Genomic DNA, 10,700 nt, shown 5'->3' on the forward strand with positions numbered 1-10,700 from the left:
ATGACTATCGACAAATAATTGTAAAATTTTACGTCGACTAAACCATTTGATTACCGACATAGCTGTCAAAATATGCAAGCTGAAGTGGCAGTGGGCTGGTCATATCTGCCGAAGAACCGATAACCGTTGGGGTAGACGAGTTCTCAAGTGGAGACCACGAACAGGCAAACGCAGCGTGGGACGCCCTCCTGCCCGCCGGACCGACGACCCTAGGCGAGTGGAGGGTAGTGGTTGGATGAGGAAGGCCGAGGACCGAGTGTTGTGGCGCTCCTTGGGAGAGGCCTATGTCCAGCAGTGGACGATTATTGGCTGATGATGAAACCATTTGACTTTGACTTTGACTTATGCCTGCTAAATAAAGTTGGGTTTCCCTTGAAAGCGAAGAAGTGACAAATAAAATGTATGGATTTGACAGCTGTCATTCTAATCAAGCTATTTTTAAAGAACTGTAACATACATTCACTAGGCTCACCCCCACTATCTTATGCCTTCCAGCTTCCTCTCCTGGGAACAGTCCTAAACACCCCCTATATGTGATGACGACATTGAAGTAACCCTATGAATACCTATTTGTGTGTAACTTTTAATCTAATGATGTTACGGCCGATGATGATGATGAACCCAAGCCACCCTAATTTAACACATTGATAAAATCAGATACAAGTAAGTATGTAAATACGAACATAGTTTCCTTCACTAGCTCATTTTATTTACACCGTAATATTATCATTCCTCTATCTCATAATATCCCTAATGTCGTGCACATTATTCACAATATCAATCCATACTCAATCGCACCTACACGCAATTAGCAATCCAGTACCTATACTATATGTAGCTAGCACACACTCACGCGCAGCCTGTATTTAGGTATACACTGCAGGACACGAACCTCCTCCAATTCCCCAACAACAGAGAGCCACCTCCACAATCTCCATGCACATAAATTTAACACCACAACACACATTGAACACCAAAAACCCGAGGATCGAACTCGAGACAGTAGTCAAGGTCACTATCCATCACAACATTCGGTAGTTTAAGTATTTACATACATGTAGAAACATAAGATCATAATATCATAACCTCTCTTTCTCCACATGCTAGGTATCGATTTCCCCCTCCTAGTTCCAATTATATACCTAATTACCTATACCTGCGTATTAGCAAAACGCATACCTACTACATACATGCCATTGAAGTAGGTACAACGAAAGGAGTGACATATCCACTGTACCCAACACACGAACAGTGCCTCCGGCATCGGCAAACAGCCACCGACAACTGATCCCACTACATAATCTTTTAACCACGGTGACAAACACCTTAGTGACAATCACTGGAGCTGGACAGCTGTTTGTCACTGACATTATAATAAGAAGTAACATTACCTATCATTGCCTAATTAAATAGGTACATACATGAAGGTTATTGAACCTGTACAAAACAGTCTTTAATTTTGTCGACACGAATGCGGTAACTATATACATATTCAGTTAACCCCACGAAAGCTGAATATACTATTACTAAAATCCACAAAACTCATAACAATAATATTCGCTAAACTTACAACAGCCCTTTCCTTTGTCCGTAAGGTACCTACACGTCAGGTACCTAGAACTCACCTACATCCATACCAAATTCATGACACTAATCCCCTTCTATTGTGGGTAAAAGTCACCTTGACATAAGACCCAACACTAATCCTATCTTTTCTATGCTGGCAAAATTTATTTGTCATACATAACTAATTCTCATTACACCCCTTTCTCTACCGTTGAAAGTATAAATATATCAGCATATAAACATACACCAAACCTCTAACAACACTCTTCCTTTATGGTTTAATTAAACCCACATAACGGACTACCTAAATAAATGAGTAAGAAAATTATACAATGCAAAATATTTCAATATGTATACCAGCGCCACCTGTGTTAAAACTCTTGAACTGCAATTAATCATTGATATCTACAGGTAATCAGGTTCGAACATCAAATACAGCTAGCTAACTTCTTCCTGTTGTATCCTTATTTTCCTTTTATTTAAAGGTAAGTAGAAGTATAAAATAACAGTAGACAGACAGTACACTTGGAATTAAACCTAAAATCGGATGCACACAATCAAAATAAATTTGCCATGAGTAGATATATCTCATCCGCCGCTGTGAAACTGACACTTATTAAAATGTGTCTACTATCTACCTATAATATGTGTATATGTATGTATAAATAACATAAAATCTATTCCCTAGACAATCGTAGTCGTAGAAAAAATTAAATAGGTAAACAAGTACTTAGGTACTTACTAAAGTTTGCATTCACCAAAACATCTGTTAGTTATAGCTACCTACCACGCTAACTTCGAACGGTCTTTGACCTTACTAGTTTATTCTCGTTTACTTAGTAGGTACCTACTTTATTTTACTATAGGTACCTCTTTTCCTTTATTAATTTAATTAAATAATTACAGAAAATGACGCAACATCCATGCGCCAAACCTACCAGTTTCAAGTGCACCATGGTAAGATCGGTATAAATGAACCATGTAAAGTGTGCGCAGCTTCTAAATCACAATGTCATGTCTTTACCAAAATAATAATGACAGGACGCTACCTATAACCTATTTGATTGTTTTACTAATGCATTTGTAGGCAACGTACACGTATTTTAAGCACACTAAGTTTGAATGCAACAAATTTGTATACAATAGGGTAAAAGTACCACATATCGGCACTTCAAATGTTTCAAGCAAAATGTATACAAATATTATGCTAAGTTTTTTTTTTTTTTTTAAATTTTATGTAAAGGGTAAAGTTACCAGTTATTGACCTTTTAAATGGTTTAAACAAAATGTATTACCTAAGTGTACACATTATATTATGATTATTTTTTTATTTTTTTTCTATAAATGCCTATTTTATTGTACGCCTACACATATGATTTTCTATTAATGTTTTCTCTCAATCTCCTTCCGTTTCACGGCAACAATTGTAGGCTAAAAGCCTTTTAAGTTTTTGAATAATGCAAAACACAAATAAAATAACGTTCCTAATAACCCGATCCTGTTTCTAATAATTCAGATCACCCTATCCTGGTCACGGCACCAATTGTAATATACCCCCCCTGTAGTGACGCTTCATCCTCTAACCTACCTATTTAAGACGTATTTTTCGCCCTAACTAAACTGAAACGAACTGAAGAGAAGTCTTGTAACGGTATACGTGTTTTGCATTATTCGTTTGGCCAATACGTGATCGTCTAGTCTAGCGGTTAGGACTCTACATTTCCGAAGTAACTCAAGTTCTTTTAGGAGGTTGAGAGAATCCCTACCCTAGCACTAATCCCTAGAACCCTAGTTCATAATCCCTAGTTTATCTATTTTTTAGGACAACAGAACAAAGCTCAAGCAATAGTTATTTCTTAAAACATACATAATTTAATTAAACAAAAGTAATTTAAATATATACAAAATTATCTATAAAAAAAAAAAGGTTTTTTAATTTGAATAGAAGGTGCGCCCCGCCTCGCACACCCTATGAAGGACGACCAGATCCGTCCACCAGACCCATCTACCTTCTCTAGCCCACTGGCTCTATTCAAACTGTTTTTTTTTTGTCAGTCAGTCCCTAGGAAAGGATCTATTGATTGGGATCCAGATGATGTTAATAATATTTTATTCAGCTTCACAATTCAGCACGGATATCTCCTGAGCCTACTTAAGTATTTATTCGACACGGATATTTCCTGAGTCTACTCATGCATTTATTCGACACGGACACTTCCTGAGTCTACTTAATGTATCAATAATGTGTAATAGTTATTCGGCACGGATAGTTCCTGAGCCTACTTCTGTATCCATAATAAGCAATAATTATTCGGCACGGATATTTCCTGAGCCTACTCTTGTATTTTCGACACGGATATTCCCTGAGTCTACTTATACATTTATTCGACACGGATATTTCCTGAGTCTACTTAATAATGTGTAATAGTTATTTGGCACGGATATCTTATGTATCCATAATGTGTAATAGTTATTCGGCACGGATATTTCCTGAGCTTACTCTTGTATTTTCGACACGGATATTCCCTGAGTCTACTTATACATTTATTCGACACGGATATTTCCTGAGTCTACTCATGTGTATCGTCACAGTACAATGTCTTCCAATAAGGGACATAATTAGAATATAATTACTATCTCCCATTTCAGCTTGTGTCAAGAGCAATCACTCAAATGTATCTCTATATTGTAGATCTCAGAGTTATGTGACAATTAATATTTTATCGATGCTGGCTTGTGTCTACCATGGTACCTACAAGTTGTTCGAGGTGGTTTCCCTGCCTCTAATTAACTTCATCACAGTCAAGCTCAACATTACTTATTAATAACTAACTGTCATCATCTCCTCCTGTATATAGTATATTGGTAAGTTTGTAAGAAGAATCCAATTCAGCAATTGCTTTCCTTTACCCAAGCTGATAAGAAGTCATTTCAATTTATTTATCGGTCGTAAGTAAATCATGTACTATGAAAATATTTTCCTATCTTATTCAAAACTCAGTAAATTTTATTTAGAATAGAATAAAGTTGAAACTCTTATGGCCGTCAATCACCTCACTGACCCTAATTATAAGATTTTGTTTAATATTATCAACATCTTATCCAAACCCAAATCAATAATTATTTATATTAGCAGAATTAGAGGAGAATAATAAGTATAATAAATTATTACTAATCACTTAATATGTAAAAGTTGTCATGGTCACAGTCAATAATATATAGCCAATGATATCCATTTAACCTTCAAAAGTAAAATTGCATGAATATTCACTATGGAAATATTTATTTTATCTTTTCCAAATATTTCAGTTAACTTAAAATAGTGTTAGTGCTCCTATGGTCGCCATCCAACACATTGACCCTACGGGTATAAGTATCTATTTGAAGGTATTTATTTTAATTAATCAGACAAGTAGATCACTTTAGTAAAAGTAAAGTTGGTGCTCAACTAGGTCGGCAACTGACTCATTGACCCTATTATTTATTAATTTTGTTTAATATTCTTAACATCTTTTCCAAAGCAAAGTCAATCTTTATTTATATTAATAAAAGGGTATAATGCAGGTTTTTAAGTATTATAAATTATCATTAACTTGCTGAATATATAAGAATTGTCTTAGTCACAGTCAGTCAGGTACAAGTTATGGCCAATATAACCATTGAATAAAAGGAATAATTACATGAATTCTATTCTGTTGTCTGATACATAACTAGTTATTGTAGTAAGTAAATACCTATTGAATTCCAATAAAACAAACTTTACATACTTAGGTGGGTAAGTAAGTACCACAATCATACCTATCACATATGTAGATCAGTAGAAAGCCTAGATTCATTAAGCATACATACATCAATAACATTCACCACACATGAGATACAAAAGGATAGCTTGTTTTCCCCTAAAATTCAATAACCTACTCTCCCACAGCCTAAACCTAACTGCTTAGCATCTAAGTGGTTTGAAGATGAAATGCATTTTATACAAACCCACGTTTTACACAATCTTCCTAGTATCAAGTACCTAGTAAGTAAGTATAGATTAAGAATCTGGGTTTCTTAGTTCTGAACTAATGTTTTGAAAGTAGATTTATTTTGCAACCAATACAACTCTGGTGTCCCTTAAATGTTTGTTGGTTTTGTTGCTGCCTAATTGTTAAGTATGTTTTTTCTTTTATGATAAACAATACTTCAAATACCTGAATTTACCAAGTGTAGCTAAACCCATAATAAAACCATAGAGAATCATTAAACTAGAAAATCACACAAGTACACACAATAATTATTCAAGTAGAAACATAGTATTTTATGAAAATGTGGTCCAGCCAATTTTCATCCCGGTGGAAAAATGTTTAAAATCATTTCAAATATTAACAATACAAGTAATAAGTAATGTTTATAATAACCACTCTTAGAGAATCAAAGTAGGTTGAGCTAGCTGTAGATTTTAAATTACTTAAGTACTAAATAGAAATGCTGATTCAAATAAGAATATAATTTTGCTAAATAGATTCATAGCTTAATATGAATAACCTGAAGCATATTCTTCATTCTGGTTTCAAGACTGAATAGATAAGTACATGCTTACATGAGAACTAGATAGAGTTGGTAGAAATAAGTTTATATTGTGTATCTCAGGAGATAAGTAAATAAGTACCGACTACCTAGGAATATGAATGCCTTGTAACCTGAACAATTTCAGAATGATCTAATAAGTTACCTAATAGATTTACTTAGATTGCAAGTACTTATCACTGAATAGTATACCACATAATTATGTTATATATCTGATGAATCATCCATTATTAATACTCAGGTACTTATTCAGATTGTTGTGTAGGCCTAGTAAGTTTGTAAACCAAATATGTTGGAACATAGGTTATGATCCACCACAATGAAACATAGGTACACCTAATGGTCTGTATTTTCCTAATTACTGTTCTTTACTGGGTAGGCAAAGACTGCTGGGTGAAACAATTTCAGGTAGATAGATTGCTGTGAGTAAAAGTAACATACTTAAATACTTGACTCGTTAGCCATCATCTCAATAGAACATACTATTCAATATCTGTACTATATTGATATAAGTAACTAAGTTTACTCCTTCCAGGTAAACAAACATAGCTTGTTGAAACAAGTGGGGTAATTTTCCCATAGTCGAATGTACTTATGCTTGTAAATTGATTGTTTTATGTGATAGAATCTTTAAGGCTGATTGATGAAGTAAAAGGTGGTTTCCTTGGGTCTCTCCTAATAAGCCTAGGTACCCTAGCAGCCTTCAATTTCAAAATGGCCAAGAAGCTTAACAATAAATAATGGGGAACAATTGGATTTTTAGGTTATGAAAAATATTCTAATTTTGAAACCAGAACAAAGTAGATATACCTATATTCTAATATAAAGAATGGGGTGAAGTATAGATATGCTGTGATACCTCTAAATAGTGGTTATGACAAAATAATATCGACACTTAGCTGAGGATCCTGAGGCGCCGCCGCCGGCCGGTCGAAGCTGCAAAACCACCCCGCCATAAAATACACTTCCACTATCAATCCCATATCCAAACGCTCCATCCTATCACCCGAAACTCCACGAGAAGACCAAGGGCCTGTTTTCTTCCCGAATCCTATTTATAGCCCTCCGACCATCGACCCTCTTTTTTTTCTTTTTCTTTTTTTTTCCCGGTTCCTCCATCGAACTTTATCGATTCCACACCATCCCTAAGATCCTAGACTACAGGTGGCGCCACTGAGCTAGACAATAACACAACTATTAAATATTTTTAAGGTAATAAACCGATGAACTATTGTTCTATAATTATTGATAATTAATATTATTATTATTTAACTAGTATTTACTAATTTTAAGTCCTGATTCGATTAATTAGAACTAAAAGATACTCAGTTGAGCGTCAAGGAGGCGTAGTACGTAAAGTGTCGCGTAAATTAGTGTTGTGCAAATCTGATCCTCATAATAATAACTTATCACTATGGCGTCATTCATTTCAATAATCAAACAATAATTAACAGAGCCGTATAAACGGTTGAAACATAATATAACCGAATCTAGTATGATATCTCTTTAAACTCTAAGCGTCAACAATAAGACTTGTACTTATTCTAGGTATCTGTCGATTCGAACGACACAACAGCCCCCGAACATTACCATATAAGGAAATGCATCATCGAGTCTAACCCATTAGATGGCACTAGTGTGGCATTTCTACATCGCGGTATGGTTGTGTTTTCCAACCAGCGTATAGTCTTATTTTGCTTATAATAAAAATTTCGCCAATCTATACATAATGTATAAGTCTGCTACGGACGGACTATGTTCCGTTACAGCATGAATAAATGTGGGATCGGTGGTCAAATAGAAACATAACCATTAACATTGTTCAGTGGAATGCACAAAGTATAAGACCTAAAATAGTTGAGTTTGAATGTTATCTTCATACTGAGAACATACATGTGGCGATAATCAGTGAATCATGGCTGGAACCAGAATCAGGACTTCGGATAAGTAATTTTAATATTTTTAGAAACGATAGAATTGATTCTTTTGGTGGTGTTGCAATCATTGTCCATAAGTCAATAAGAGCTGTAGGTACCTAATATAATAAATATAAGTAATTTAGGTATAGAATTAGTGGCTATAAAAGTACTCAATTGTTATAACTTAGAAAACATAATATCTATTTACTGTCCGTCAAATGTAAATGTAACCAAAAATGACTGGGACCAAATATTTTGTCTATATCCGACTAAATCATTGATTGCGGGTGACTTCAACGGTCATCATACAAACTAGTCGTATAAAAACGATGCCCGAGGAAACCAGATAATGGAGTCTTCTTTAGATAACGGTTATATTTCTTTAAATGATGGCAGACCAACCAGAGTAAGACTAGTTAATGGGGTTCTTCAGGAATCCTCTCCTGATATTACCTTTGTATCTTCAGATATATGTTTACTTTGGAAATGGAATGTTACAAATGAATGTTTTGGTAGTGATCACTTAATAATTACAAATAAATTAATGACTCACAAACTAGGTAGCACTTTAAAACGTCGAAATTTAAAAAAAGCAGACTGGAAACTGTATAGGGAAACTCTTGAAGACTTATTTAGTAACTGTGTGATATGTAATGATGTACAAAATAGGTATGATTTTATAATAGAACAAATTAATAAGGCTGCTGATAAGTCTATACCAATGTTAAAAATATGTCATGATCCTCAATCTAAATTTAAACCCAAATCCTACTGGAACCAAGATTTATCAAAAGCTGTAGCACAAAGAAGGTTAGCACTAAGTCTCTTTAGAAGAAATCCTACGCCAACTAATCTAATAGTTTTAAATGAACGGATTAAGGAAGCTCAGAGGTTGATACGTAAAGCTAAAGCTCAAGGGTGGCAAGATTTCTGTAGTAGTATTAATGAATCCACATCCGTATCTGAAATGTGGAATCGCATGCGTTAGATGAAAGGTTACAAAAGTAATCCTTGTGCTATATCTGACTTACAAAAGACCGATCTAATCCATAGCCTGGCACCAGACTCAGTTCTTGTAAACACTCCTGAAATACTTTCTGTTAATGAAGAACTACAATCGAGTTTTAAAATTCATGAATTTAAGATGTGTTTAAAGAGAACGGATACAGCGCCGGGACAGGACCAAATTACATTTTCTATGATATTCAACCTACCGGATATAGTGAAGTTGTATCTACTGCAGACATATAATTTAATATTTGAAACAGGAAAGATTCCATATCAGTGGAGAGAGATCCAAATTGTACCGATACCGAAGTTAAGTGTCACATCTCATACAGTTACTAAGTTAGGACCAATTGCCCTAATGTCCTGCATATGCAAAATATTTCACAGTATGATCGTCAAACGACTTGAGTGGTATGTCGAAAGAAATAAGATACTTTCCAAAAAGGCCACTGGTTTTAGACGTTCTCAGTCATGCATAGATTCATTGGCACGGATAATACTCCAAATCCAAATTAGTTTTACCAATAACATGCCTACACTAGCTTGCTTCTTAGATGTTGACAATGCATATAATAATATACAAATTGAAAACGTTATCACTAGTCTTGAATCTATTGACGTAGGGTTATATACAGGGTGGCCCAAAGAGTGACGTCCAAAGGAAAATGTATGATTCCTTAGGTCAAGGGGTAGCCAAATCACCCCCATGTATGTTCAGCAATTTTTAGTAGTTTAGGAGTTATGATTTTTTTTCCAATTTTCTACGAAAATCGACCTCAGTGGATTAATTATGTTTTATTATTTTTTGGATAACTTTTTTAAAGCATTTTTTATTTTTGTGTCATCCTCTTAAGTTGTTCTTTTAACCATAAAAGTTTCAGCTTCCTAGCTGTAATGTAAGTTAGTTATTTTTTTATCGAAAGTTCGAATTATATCATCGAGCTAGACTGCTCTGAATTTTATACTTGAAATTAAAAATTGAAAAAGATATTCTCATGGTGCCTTATTAATTTTAAAAACTCCGCAAGGTTCCAAAATTACATAAAAATAAAAATAAACTATTGCTTAATAGGGTATTATTTGCAGAAAAAAGCCTTTAAAGGTACCTGGGTGGAAATTACCTACTTAGTAAATTGTTTCAGAAAGTTGAAATATTCCTGTTATGTCATTACTAAGGACTAATTAAGTTAGAAAATGTATCAAATTAAAGGGAAAATTAAATTATTTACTTTTTTTTTTTAATTTACGTTACATTTTTTAATGTAAATTCTTAGAAAAAGTTTTAGTCTGACTAGTAAGATTTACGAGATAATTTTATTATTAATAATAAGTAAATAAACTCTAATAATTATTTTACACATTTACTCACAATAAATTTTCAAAATGGCGTCCTCCCATAGCAATACACAACCTACATTTACGCAAGAAATTTTCTTTAAGTAAAAAAAGTGACAAATGTAAAAAATATGACATTTGTCAAAAGGTTAAACATGTAAAAAAAAGTACCTTTTCTCAAAAATGTGACATCTGCCAAAAAGTTACATCTGAATGGAACAGAGAAGAGTATAGGCGACTTAAAGAAAATTTCTTGCGTAGATGTAGGTTGTGTATTGCTATGGGAGGCCGCCATTTTGA

This window comes from Plutella xylostella, chromosome 9, assembly GCF_932276165.1.
Source record: "Plutella xylostella chromosome 9, ilPluXylo3.1, whole genome shotgun sequence".
Taxonomy (NCBI): domain Eukaryota; kingdom Metazoa; phylum Arthropoda; class Insecta; order Lepidoptera; family Plutellidae; genus Plutella; species Plutella xylostella.